Here is a 14,905-nt window from a genome sequence, read left to right as displayed (position 1 = left end):
TTTGTCACAAGAGGAAGACATTTGAGAATATTTACCTCATTTACTAGGATAACACAAAGCTTTGTGTACCTCTTTGATGCAATATTTTGACAGCCAACACAAGTAACAAGTACATCAATCCCACTGGAGCTGAAACTGGACGGTACACTGAAGCTTTCAATAATTGGGTCTCATACTGATTTCCAAGCACACATAGTTCTTCTATGTGTCGTGCTAAAAAAAAAAGGCGGCACCAATCAAAGCGCTGAGATATGAAGAGAACTGTGAGAATTTCAGTGTGATAATGTACAGAGGGCTTATAGAGAAAAGCTTCAGAACCTCTCATTATGCTGAGTTAGTAAACGTCTGCTTTAATTACAGCACACATGGGCGTTTGTCCTCTGGGATCTTTTAGACTCTGAAAAGGAGCCATCCACCATCCAGGCTCAGCAAAAGCATCCTCAAGCCGCATCTCTGCAGTTTTGAAACTGACAATATAACACACACCATTTCACAAGCAATTCTGTGCCTGTAAAACAATTGAACAGAGAGCAGACCGGAGCCAGTTCAGGGCTCCAGTGGCATATTTACCATTTGTTAGGGACAGAAACAGCTCTTCTGCATTCGCCCACACCTAGACATCCAAATATACGAGATTGCCTTTCAAATTGTGCAGCCGTGGCCCAAATCCTTTATTCACATTAATGTTTGAGATGAAAATCCATCACTGAATTCCCTCTATGAAACTGAACCAATCACATCCAGATTTGAGACATTGTGGAGATGCGGACGGTGCAAAACAGATGGCAGGTCTGGAAGGTCACTGCATATTCAGTTTATAATATTCTGATGTCTGTATTTCTGTCACCAGCAGCGGTGCACAGTGTTTATATGAGAGTGTGAGGCGACCCCCGTGAGGCCACCAGAAAGAGCCGGTGACCTAATTATGATGAATCAGGGCGGGGAGGAGCTGTCTGGCCACCAGCCGTTCCTAAGTGATTTTACACGCCACAGCAGCAACAGCAGCAGAGCCTGATTGACACAGCAAAACATATCAGCAATGCGCCCACCACCTATCAAATAATTTAAGCTGAAAATCGCATAAGCAGGACTGTTTACAGGTTTTAAATGCAATGGTCCAGATGGGAAGTTTTGATTGAAACTTCCCTCATGGCAGAAGAGATTTTGAAGCTTTCTTAGGCCAACATGTAACAAAATGAAAATGGTGTGGGCTTCTCGTTGGATTATGCGTATCCCTGTGAGTTCCAGGTACCAACATCAAAGAGCAGCTGTTCGGGTGACACACACATTACTGCATGACCTCTTTTAACTTTTGGGTAAATAGTGAAACAGAATACCTTCGGGGCTTGAGAAATGTCTGCCCTGTCGCTGGGTATGACACAGGACCTCTGAGACGTATTAGAGGAACCATCCAACATCACATTTATGGCTTAATGTGTTGACTTAATACATGCAGGGAGATTCTTGACGGCTGTGTTAGCCTCAAAAATCTTGAAATCGCCTAAAAATATCCACCGAGACACATTCTGCAAGGATCCAGTGGCACCTAGGGCATCTCTGGAGATGTTTTGGATTTTTTTGCCTCTTGTCTAGCGGTTATCTGATCATCAGTGGAGGGAAAAGGTGAGTATGGAGCACAAACAAAAGGTGCTTGAATAAACTAGCTCCCGGCCACATTATTCAGACTCTGGGTATTGTGCTCTGCTGACAAGCCCCAACAGGACGTGAGCCTCCGGAGTGGCTTCTCCGGGTAGGTCTCCTGCGCTCGACAAGGATCTCATGGGAACGACAGATGCTACATACCTACTCAGTCATTTTACTTTTACAGCCCGTTCTCACTGAAGTACTAACCTACAATCTAATTTGCATATGTCATAAGCGCAGGATTTCCTTCAGAATGATTTATACATCTGGCTTATTTTGGCTACACAATACATTGTTAGCCTAGTTCATGCTTTTCAGAGGAAGAATAGTGACAAGCTATAGCCTGGAAACCAACTGCAAGAATGCCATTCATTTGGGATTGGACATTCATTTTCCCTAGAGGTTGAATCCTGATCACCCTCTGACCTTTTGTCTTCCTCCGCCATGAGGCCAAATCTTTTACTTCTAAATTAATTGGCCATTTGCATGAAATTAAAGGTACTCTGCACACTCATGCTCCCCAGAGGAAGGACTGTTTCAGTTCACTGCATGAGCTTTCTTTCCCTTTCAGTTACAGTGTAGTTGCACTTTATACACTGTATATCTGGACAACAGTTATATCCATACACACTCCTTGATCTTTGTGTCTCCTTGAGCGCTTCCTGGGCTAGAATATCCCCTGTACATCTCACAAATGTCTCAACTCCTAAAGGGGAGATTAAGAATTGAATCTCAGAGGATTACCTTAAATTTCCTCCAGTGCATCTTGAAACCAAAAGGTTGACTTTCTGCCCAAGATACCTTCATGCCAGATTGCCATTGGACGTGCCGTGATGTTCCCGGTCCCCACAGGATGAATCCGATTGATTTTGGCATTGCTGTGACTTATCTCTTTGGTGCCTGATCTGTGGCGCCCTGTTTTAGCTGGGAGAAGTCAGTGCCCCCCATTATTGGTAGTTTATAGGCAAATAAATAAAGGCTTTGCACGGCCTCAACCAGAGCCAAAGTTGCACAATTTTTATCACACGGTAATTTGTTCTGTTGATGACTTCCTCTCGCTGTGAATGAGACTTTCTTTATAGTTATTTGTATAACGAGCACATACTGTGAACTCGAGTTCTCTTTTCTTACTGTCTGGGAAAGCGACTATGTCATGTCTCAGCTGATATGACTTACAACTGTTTTCAGAACAGTAATGTGACTCCTTGCTAATGATTTCACTGTGTCCACTAGTGCACGCACAGTTACCCGCGTCATAATGAAGACGCTTGTTTCTGCACATTGCTACCGGCCATGTACTACGGGAGATCATCTGTCTGTTATTGAAACGGCAGAAAGTCATCAGTCATGTCCAAAACAATATCAGGACTGTGTTTTTTAATATTAGATTTATGTGTGATAAGTGGAATGGAAGATGTTTACGACATGTGCAACATAACCGTCCACAGTGTATCTAAAACTCCCGAGGGACTGCCTGCTTTTATTTATGCTGAGCCGTGCATTGCTTCACTATTTTCCTGAGAGGAGTCGGAAATATTTCAGCACTCAAAGATTTCAAACAACCACCAAGTAGCTGGATACGTCTACGGGCTGATATTTTGCAATTATCAGCCTTATAAACAACGCATCATATCACAATCCCCTCTCTGAGAAACAGATTGTTTGTCTTTCCAACCTAGTAGTCACAGCCTTCACCGCCATAAATATCTGCTGTCATTGGTGCATTCCTCTGCTTCACCACAGCCTTTGAGTATTTTCGGAGGTTGCCTGGTCTGCACCGATGCCTTCATTCCGCTGGACTGATCACAGGAGACCCGATCCAGCTGTGTGTCGAGCCGCAGAGCAAACCACGGCTGATAAGAGACGGAGAAGACACTGACTGATGTGGGATAAGGCCTGACTTTAAAGGCAACAAACGCCATTTGGGTTGTATTAGGAGATAATGCTAATGAGGTTCAGATTAACACACATTTAGAACTCGGTGGTTTAACAAGCTTTGGTTTTAGATCACTGCTCATAACATCAGCAGGCAGATGTGGGAAGTGACTTAGTGTATTTACTCCAGTACAGATTTGAGGTTCTGGTGCTTTATTTTGTTTTGTTTTTCAATTTATAAGTTTTTCACCATATAGTGCCTTTGAACATTCATAGCGCATAAAGTATTGCTCTTGTGGTTTGTATATTCTGAAAAACAGCCAAAGTTCAGCTTGGTGACATAATAATTGTTTTGGACGTCATCTGAAGAACTTAGAAGAACTTAGAACTTAGAGAACTTACTCAGTCTGTGTCCTTCAACTGGAAACTGAAGATGATTGATATGAATAATAGAAGAGGGAATTTCATCTTAATCTACGTGGATTTACATCTCATCGAATATCTCCAGTTTGGGGCTTTTTATTATTTTATGATTTTTAAAGAGTTTGTTACTGTGAATAGTTCTGATTTTACCACTTCAAACTTCCACAATAGTATGACTGCTTTAAGTCATGTAAAATAATAACGGCTAGTATTATATAAGCCACTCAGCGGGGGAGTATATAATATAAAGCACTGGATATGCACTAACAGACTGTATGAACTGAATTTAAAGACATTATTGTTTAAAATTTACATCTGCTTTCATGAGTAGAGTTGTGCTGAGTTTGGTTCATCATTTCCCCACAGTACCACAATGGAAACGTGCTTTTAGTTTTATTGTTGTAATTGAACTTTAAGGCTGGATCAACAGTCTGGCATCCATCCTTTATTATTGTCACATAAATCTATCTCTCTATCTATGTACAGGCAGACACGTCATCATCCCACAACACTGGTGTTACTTGCCACAGACAGCTGGAATGTTCCACTGGGATGACAAAGGGAGTGTCCAATGGCAGAAGGACACATAACAACAACCCCCCTCTTTCTCTCTCACACACACACACATACACATCACCGTGCCTTCTGGTTGAGCCCCCAACCCACACCCCCACCCCCACACCCCTCCAAGCTAATCCCCGCAGTCCAAGCTAACTGGTCAGCGGAGGCAAATGGTATGAGCTGGCTGGCAGTGAGGGAGCAGCAGGTGCTGTGTTGTCAAAAGGCACTTCACACCTCTGCGCTCTCACACCACCGTCGCTATCGGCCCCCTGTGAGCCTGGGCCACTGTCTCCACGGGAGGGAAGAAGATGCTCTCCGGGGCCTGCTTTGTTATCAGCAGGCTCCAGCTTTGAAGTGAGCTGGGCCAGAATCTGGACTGTGTTTACTTGAAGGCATCTCCCTTATTGTGTGTCAGCCTGAGGTAATTGTGGCTCAGTGAGTAGCCCTGACCGTGATGACACGGCGGGGTAGGTGTGGAGGTGGAGGCAGACCTCTGAGTACATCAGTGTCTAGAGCTGCTCTTACTCACGAGGATGTGGTGTAGACGAGGGAGCTCCCAAAGGGGGCCTGCTTGCATAGGCATGATTTGTTAAAAGAAGAAGCGGCCATAGCCAGAATTGTCCTATAATTGTATTGCTATCATGAAGTGCAGGCCTGTTGCAGGCCCCGCCTACTATTCCTCTGCGGGGTGTCACATCAAAGACTTGAGGGGCAAAGCAGCAAATTCGGAAGAAGTTATAGTTGTTTCATTCAAAGGGAAAGTTTTGTTATTTCCCCTTTTTAATGTATGGTAATACATTTTCTACCTGTAACCGTTTATTAATTTCATTCTTCCATCGACCCAATGACTTAAAACATTAAGTAAGCATTTTGAGACACTTTTTCTATGTGTTTTTTTAAAAACAAAACAAATGTAAGTTTGACTCTTAATGTGCAATCCAAATGTAGGAAAAATGGTCACTACAAATCACAGGTTTGGAATTTATAATCATTCTCATATATGTATTGTATATATAACCATATTGGTATTATTTCATTTTTTTTATTTTTATTTCACAGCACTGCTTCTTGTTGATGTCTTCATCCACATACCACAGACATATCTCCTTGCCAAATTGCAGTTTTGTGATGTTTATGCTTGTTCAGAAGTCTCATTCCAGATTTGTTTATGTGTTTTGCTGATACTTGTTTGTGCATAGGGTTTAGATAAATACAGACTTAAGACTTAATGACGTGATTTCTACCTTAACTTATGCATGAATCCACAAAAAGGCTGAAAACAGATTGCAAGTACACGCAAGTAAGACTTTAGTAAAAAAAAAAATCCTCCTTCGTGCCTGTCGACTGGCCGAAACATTACTGATGGAGCTCCGGCAATTCCAATTAAATGCAACCTTCAAGATTATTAGAGAGAAGTAGCACACATACATACATGACGCTGGTTCTGTCATAGATCATGTTGTATAGCCCTTTTACTCTGGCTTCAGACATGTTGATGATGTCAGTGTTAACACAATGTCAAAGGTCAGATTCCTCAGAGAGTGAGCCTGTTACATGGACTCTGTAATCTGCAATGAGAATGACGCCGGTGACTGTTGCGTTGCATGGGGCCAGATATCACCCCCCGCCACCATCACCCCCACAGCCACCATTACCGCAAGCCTGCTGCAGATGTCAGAGAGGATGTGTGTGAAGTCTCAGTCAGTCTGAGTATCCCTGTGGAAAATGAGGGTAGCACTGTGTGCAATATCCTGCGAGGAGTGTTTTACTATTCTGTTCTTTATTTGAACTGATTACCGAGCGACATGTTATGAACTTTGCCTTCCCTGTGTCCTCCAATCTACAAAATCTAAGCGCGTGATGGATATTCAACTTGTCACTCTGCTTCAACCGCCTGCAATTAAACTAGCTGTACTCCGGATTTAATAGACATACTCGTTTGTGAAAGAATAATTGCCTGTCTGCCTTTGGACAGTGCCGGAGCACCCAGCTGATTCCAATTACGGAAATGCAAACCAATTCTCTCTTAAGCTTTTATTGTGAAATCAACAAGCCGAACTTACGTCGCAGTCAGAGGTGACGAAGCACATAGTGCAGAGTTAAACTGACAGTGAAAGCTTTTTTTTTTTTTTCCAAAGCCAGTACACACAGATTAGGGAAGATCTACAAAGGCTATCACAATCTGATAATGCTCCTGCTGTTTTCATTGGTGAGTGTGTCTGCTTTTATCTCCTACAACTGCTGAGCTTCCCTTATCATGTGCTGCACAGTCTGGAATTCCAACCGCTGATAATTGTCTGGTAATCCTTGGTTAGAGTGAAGAGCAAAGACGTATACCAGTGTGGATTGTGGAATATTAGTAAAAATGGCCTTAAACTGCATGCTGCTTCACCTGAACATAACTCTGCTCGGAGCTGATTTGATAAATCGCAGCTGCAGGAGCATGTTTTGTTCAGTCTTTCAACACAAAATAAGCCCTCTGACATGAAACCAAGATGAATACAACTTAAGTGTGAGGTAAGCTCTTCTGCCTCGATGCCAAGAGAGAGCAGAGGCAATAGCTGACCTTGTCCTTCTTTGCTGTTGGTCTGTGGGTTTGGGCCAGGGACAGGAACTCCCTGTACAGACACTGTGTCTGCGATTGCTGAAACTACTCCACAGTAGAACGCTTTGTTCACTGCCACCAAGGAAAACCTAGACAACAAAAACACACACATTCTGGAAAAATGAACACTTGAGAGGGGTCGTTTTCCCCTCAGACGTCTTGCTTGGATTTCAGCGGTAAATGATATTCACATCAAGAAAGGAAAATTATGGAGCGTTACCAAACGCCTCAAGATAATACATATAAGACCTGTTGTTATCAAACCATTAATCTACAAGTAGAGTAATGAAAGGTTATGTCTTGCATAAAAAGAGCACATAACCACATTCTGACCCAAGACTGGAGTTGTTTAACTGTGGGGGGCTTTGACTGGAGGGGAAGCTCATAACTCTGGAAATTAAACAGTTTGGAGGTCATATGGTTATTTGTATCGCTTACACAAGCCTTAAATCTTAACATTAGCCCTTTAGCCTGCCAATAAAAACAACAGCATAACAAGCTTATACTGTAGTTTTAAGGACACGGATATGTTTTTTCTTTTATTCCTTCATCCCCACAGGTGAAATGGGATTGTTCCAGATTTCACTGTCATAACATTCTTGCTCCTGTGCAGCTGAAGGAGCAGCTTGCCATTTTTCATTCACATCCAATACAGCTGACCAAATATCACTGGCAAATAGTGTAATTTCAATCAAGGTGCCCCCAAAACTGATAGGTTACCCAATTATGTGCTGGGATGCATTTCCTGGGAAGCGGGAACATTGCTCATGACCTTTTCTTGATAGCAATGAAATTTTCTCCCCCTCCAGCTAAACAAAATCTCCGAGTGCTCCACCCTTTCGCCACGAGTGAGTCACACTGGGAGAGTCAAACAAGCCTACACGATGAATCCCCAGACGTGACTTCAAAGGAAGAGCGGTGAAGAAATGGGCCCATGTTCTTAGTTGTGTGTCACCTGCAGTGGTTCTGCATTGGCATGTTTCAGTGTTTGGAGAGGTGTATCGACAGTGGGCTGAGTCCTTTGCCCCTTGCTGTCTTTGAGCAGGTTACCTCTCCCTGCAGCAAGCTGCCACGCGCCTGGTGCACCTGATTGTCTCATCGGTGCATTCCAGGTGAGAGGTCCCAACAAGCCAGGACAGAGCACCCAGACAGTGATACACTTGTTCAGCAGCCGCAGGTGTAGCTGCCCTCTTTTTGCTGCTCTCCCAGAGGTATAAGGCATCGTGGAGGAGCAAGAGTAATCTCAGGCGAGGCGGGGAGAAATCAATGACAAATGACTTTGCTTTTCTATGCAGCCAGTAGGAGAGGACGCCTCATCTTATTGACCCACATTGTTGTCCATCATTCAAGGTAGATTCGGGTGCAATAAAGTACTACACTGAGTGAGTGCAGTTCATCAAAGGGGATTTTCATTGTGCATCCTCAGTGTGAATATTACATTCAGTAGTTTGAGAGAATTAGTAGAGAATTGAATAGGGATGCACAGCACTGTAATGCACCTCATTCGAGCAAATACCTCATAATATGCAGGTCTAAATATAAAGATAACAACAATAACAACAACAACAACAACAACAACAACAACAACAACAACAATAACATAATAGGCCTAAACTGCTGCAACTTATTTGAATGAAATGACAGAGATGTAAAACACAGTATATACAGTGAAGAATGCAATACAACAACCTCCATAACGATACTGGTGTGAATAAATACCACTTGAACTGTAGGCGTCACAAAGTAGAGAGCTTTTGTTAGATTGTATAGTAAAAGAACATATTTTAACCTAGTCCTATTTTATTTTTAATACTTAATTAATCCCTTTCTTTGTAGTAGAATAGTGCCTTTGTGCTGAAAACATACATCTCCCACACACATAATTACTCCCCTTTATCCTTTTATAAAACATTACTATTTGCACCTCCTAAATGTGCCTTTTTCTGTCACTTTGCTCCCATTGTGGGCTGATTCAACCATTCAGACGGAGGGAGGAAACAGGAACTGAAGCATTTTGATGATGTAATTGGCAGCAGATGCAGAGGAAGATGGAGATAAAGGAAAAGGAATTCAAAATAATGTGTGTTTGGGCATGCATCAGGGGGCTATCAGGAGCACAGAGGAATCATGCTTTGACTTCTGCCTCACAGATTCACCACCGCTTCAGTACTTTTGTTTGACAGTCATCCGAGCTGTGGGAATCTGAATTTGATTCTTCTGTGCAACTGCAGAGGTTATATTGTTGGGAACAATCGTCAGATCCTATCTCTAAAAAGACCCTTTGATAAAAGTCATTTAGCCCACCTGTTCGATGCCCACACAGGGCCATTTAGAAAACAAATTGAATATGCTAATAAAATGTGAGCTGCTTGTAAACAGTACTATCATATCTGCTCATTTGGTGCTCAGCTGGGACGAGGCTTTCAAACTCTTGATCAAAGCTGGAAACTATCCAGCGGTTCATCCAGGGTGAGAATTATTTTCTCATAGGAAAGACATTGCAAAGAAAACGACCAAAGCAGGTCAAGCAGCCCCTTTTTCCTGCCTTCCCTTCCTTGCGGTCTGACAATGGAGCAATGAGAACAACAAGCCAGGGCTGAGTAAGAGGACGCGGAGGGGGTGGGGGGGGGGGGGGGGGGGGAGGACACAGGCTGGGACCTGCTCAGGCATTAAGTTATGCCTTTGTGAGGCAGAAGCACTTGCCTGTGGCAGGTGCAGGTAGCAGACGTGACGCTGCCGAGGTGTTTCTATTGAGAGGTACCCAACCTGTCGAATTGTCAGGACAAGTTGGAGGCTCAGTCACCACCCCTCCTCAGAAAGCTAAGCAGATCCGCACACTATGACTTGCACTTCTAAAGATGCGATGGGGGAACTGGAAAATCCCAGGGCTTGAACATAAAATTATAGGATTGTTGTGATACTTGTCAAGGAGTCTAATATGGAGGATAATACATCATAACAGCAATTACAATCCCAGGGACTGTCTCTTTTATCTTCCATCATATAAAAAGCACTAGTTATACATCAATGCTCAGGAGTTATATTTAAAATGGAAAATGTTAGCTTTTACAGGGGGAGACTGTAATCCTAAAGGGTTTAATAACAACCAATGCACTTGTGAAGATTTACAGCAGTGGATTTTGATTACACTGAGGAGCGCTTGTATTTCACGGTAAAGCCGAGGCAATCTTGACCACTTGAACACTCGACCCTCACTGACATTTACACTTGAGCATTTTCCACCTCTGCGTGTGAGGATGAACTGATTGAAAAGACGGCATTCTTATGTGTTTACGCCCCAAAAGCACCTGTAGCTTCTTATACAATGAAAACGTAAGCTGGCAAGTCTGGACATGTCAAATGGAATTCTAGCCATCAGTGGAACAGTAATCACCTGCACAGAAGGGGCAGAGTTGGAAAGGCGAATGAAAAGGGTGAGTGTGAAAAATGCACTCAAAAATTCTCTTGGAGGAGACGTGACTCACTGCAAACGTTTTCTTGTTGTAGGAGTGGCAGTGGAAGGCCCCTCTGGCCACCATTTTCAGGTTCAAAGATGTTCAATGCAAACACATTTCAGACTCGCTGCAGTGAATCAGGTTCCTCTGCACTCCCGGGACTCCAAAATTCCATGTTTGGATGATTTTGCAGCTTGATCTAAGCTATGAAATTTAAGATCCAGAACCTGTTTCAGCCCGTGTTGATAAGACCTGTGGGAGATGATATGAAAGATTCTCGGCCCTCATGCTGGTTGGAAAATTTAAAGATCACGTCAGCGCCACCAACATGGAGTCACAGGAATTCAAATACACCTCCACAGATTCTCCAAGTCACATACCCTGCAGCTTGGTACTAAGCATGTGCATATTGTACATGCTCTAATACTATTTTTAATGTTATTCTGAAAAGCCAGTGGAGAATGTAATGATATGTATCTCAAACAGAACATTTAGCTGCAATTATCACTGTCGACTCCTGAAGGAATGGCCAGTATAACAATAAGGGCTGGGTAAGCAAAATGATCTGCCTTCCTCTCTCTGTTTGCTTTGCCTGAATGAGCAGCAGATCCACCAGCATGGCAGTGTCAGAATAGATTAGCGCCACGGTCCATCTCCCCGGCTTCACAAAATAAAATCCTCTTAAAAGCAGGGGATGTCACTCAATCTCCTGAGACTTGTACTTGCACGGTGGACTTAGGAGATCTGACAATTGGGAAATATACCTGCACAAACAGAAGGAGTTTAAACGGAAAATGAGCCTCCGATGTGGTATTTACCGAGGTACAGAAAATCTTATATGTGGAGGGAGAACCTGGCCCTCAAGAGAGACTGCACGTGGAACTACTGCAGACAAAAGATTGTGACATTATAGAACTGCAATATGCGATGGACACAAAATCATTTATTTCAACTTATTTGCATTATTGAAGTGGACAGGTTCACATAGCTTTTTATCTCAAAAGCATCTCTGTATTGCCCTCAGCTACCCCTTAATTTATAATCATAGCCAAAGGCTAAGCGTAAAAAGAGGCTTATTCTCCCAAAGCATTCAAAGTTTTCAATCTGTGTAACTAAGAAAACAACAGGAAGTTCCTCTGTTAAGAGCCCAAAGGCAGAGGTTAAGAGTTCAATGCTTACAAAACCACCTCATTATTCTCCGTCAAAAATAGATTAACAGATTTGGGGAGAAGTGGGAGAAAAAAGTTTCAGTGTCAAAGTTTATTTAAAGATATGGAAGATAAAATATATTGTAAATGCAGTAACAAATAGCTGTAGATCTGTAGTTTTTGCATATGCATGATAAATAAACTACTGCTAAATAAAATACATTGCAGCAATACCATGTAGATTACAATATACTGCAAATATGTAACAGTGGGAGTTTTCCCCTGACTCATATCCAACCTGGCAACCAAGTGTCATTGAAATAACTTTTTGCGATATCTAACTAAGAGAGAGACAAACGGCCATCTTTTTAATAGATGGACAGCAGGAAAATCATGGAGTTCATTTGCAAAAGTTTTTTTTAAGTTTTTTGTTTGTGCATTTCAGATCAAATTAAATCAAATGAATCATATTAACTCTTCATTTATTTTCTATTTCCATGACAGAATGAACTGGTTTCACACAAAGTCCTTGTCTGTGTTGCATCTTCTTTCACCCTCTGTGCGTTCACGTCATCATTTTGTCCGTCCTCCTCCCCTCATGTGGCTGAAGCACAATCAAGACGCACAGTTGTGTCTGCAGAAATATCCGATGATGATGATGACGGTGACCTGTAAGGTGGATTTTACCTCCAGGAGGGTGACACTTTGTACGTGCCTGTCAGCTTAATGCCTGCAGCAGCATTTGGTATCTGTCAGAATGATTATGTCAGTGCAAACACATCCAGCATTCTGCACTCATTCACACATACAAACACACACACCAAGACAATATAAGTATAAAAGTTTTTGCAGATGAATACAGGGCAGAGGCGCAGTCTTCCTCTCTGGCATGGAAAAAGCTTTGGTCATGGGTTTGAACATTTCAAAGCAGCATGAGAGGAGTCTATGTCAAAAAAAGCATCACCTACCATTTGAAGTGAGGATGTTGTAGTGTATGTTTGCAGCGGAGCGCCACACGGCTCTGCACTAATCAATTGGAATCACTTTCTGTACTGCAAGAGTCCTTCTTTTCATCTCAGAGTCTCATTGATCATCGGGGGGGCTCGTAGTTCTGGGCTACAGGTGTGATCATCATCCTAACTAGCTACAATATGTGCATCCAAGTTTCACCCGCTGTCTGTGCTGTATGTGTGTACACTTGTTCTTGTGTGTACATCGTCATCACGTGGACACAGGAGTGCGTATATGGCGAGAGTTGCTGTGCACTGTACACCGAGTACTTTCTTATGAGGTCTGGAAGTTGAATAATGAACAAAGGAATTACATCTGCCATCGTGTATTAATGACATTTCAAAACAACCCATACAGAAATCTAATATATGGAAATGACATGCACATATTCTGGAATTACATACTGTATATGTAAAACATGGCAATGTCATATTCAGAAACTGGATCAGTTTCTAATGGATAAAGATGTTGTAAATATATCCAACCATGTGTTTCACATGCATGACAAATCTATGCAACATTATTCTTGATAATGGTATGGGTGTCAGATAAAGTATTAGTCATCTCCAGTATGGCACATACATGAAAACATCTAGTATATATGTAAACCTTTGATTAATATCACTACATTTGTTTAACAAAACCCCTACTGGTCAACAAATTTAAGATGAGGATATTTTCATATATACAAATGTATGTGTTACATATCTGCACGCCCATTGTGGCATATACTGCACAAACTGCATCTTAACTATATAAATTGATTGTATATTTTACTATATTTCGCTGTATGTATCATCTGTCTCTAATAGGATCATGTATGTTTACTGTTGATTTCTACTTCTATCATGCCATTACATCATATAATGAAGATTTGGTGTTTTCATTCAGCCAAGAATGTTGCAGTCGGTGTCCCTGAAACACTTGTGAAGCTACGTGTGTGTAGAACACTTATACCCTGCAGCATTTGTGTATACATGTTTTGTGTGTGTGTGTGTGATGACTCTGGCATAATGATAGAGTGACAGTGGGAGAGACAGCACCACCCCAAGCAAGCAGAAAAGCTCAACATTCCAAGGCTGCGAGCTGTGAATCTGAGCACTGATTGCAAGTTTAAACATGCAGCTTGGAGCCACCACTGTTTTCGTAAATACTCTTAGAGCTGCTGTTTAGAGATCATAGCTTTAGGACAAGGGTGGGATTGATTTCCCAAACAGGGATTATGCGTCGTGGTTGTCCAATTTTATTGAAAGGAAAAAGTAGAATGACGACTTCACCTGCAGAAAGGGACTCCAGTGTGCATGTTTTAGTGTTTTTTGAGCTTTGGAATTGAGTATAAAATCCCATACTTACATACTATTATGTTTAACTCACATGTGTAACATCAACATACATCCATTTGATATAATTCCCAAGGTTGTAAATCAGTCTGTTGTTCTTTGGATTCTTTCCGCGCTGTAATAAGAAATTATGAATCTATCCAGCGGCTCACCCTGGCTGCATAAATCTGCATAGATCGCCACCTGCCACTCATATCCAAGACACCTGCTTCCTCCACACTGTCCATCGCCAGCTGGCTGGCTGCTAAAACGCTCACACAGCCATGAAACATTAATACAGTGGAGGAAACAATACTGTATCTTCCCCGCTTCTGATCCTAAACATTTACTACTAGTCAATGTTCTGGGGACTATTTTATACCTCCTTTTTATGTGTGTATCCTACTTTCCAGCTGTCCAGGGTTTATAGCAGTTGAGCTATGAGAGGAAATTTCCCTAACTCACAGCCAACATCATCAAATAGTAAAACTCCACAACAATATTAAGAACTCCAAAGCATCTTCTCTGTAACCTTATTCCCCCTGCCTTCCTTTAATTGAAACATGAATCACGCAGACGTGCTGGTGTGACTGTGTCACATCCTGATGTTCCCAGGCAATAAACCGGAAGACCAATGATTGGCGTTATCAGCGAACTGATCATTCTTGCCGTGTAAATGGAGGAGGAGCCAAGGCACCTACAGGATCACCTACAGGATAAGAAAGTGCATCCACTCTGCTTAGTTGAATCTCTTCTACTTGACTTGATAAAAGCCTATTTGTCTGCGTAGCATAAAAGCTCTGGATCCGCTCACTCGTGCCCATTGCTGCTTCTCATTGTAATTCACTGCCTTTTCTACCATTT

This window comes from Genypterus blacodes, unplaced genomic scaffold (assembly GCF_046128005.1).
Source record: "Genypterus blacodes isolate CSIRO-AG114 ecotype Tasmania unplaced genomic scaffold, CSIRO-AGI_Gbla_v1 ptg000029l_1, whole genome shotgun sequence".
Classification (NCBI taxonomy): domain Eukaryota; kingdom Metazoa; phylum Chordata; class Actinopteri; order Ophidiiformes; family Ophidiidae; genus Genypterus; species Genypterus blacodes.
This window is presented reverse-complemented; position numbering follows the sequence as displayed.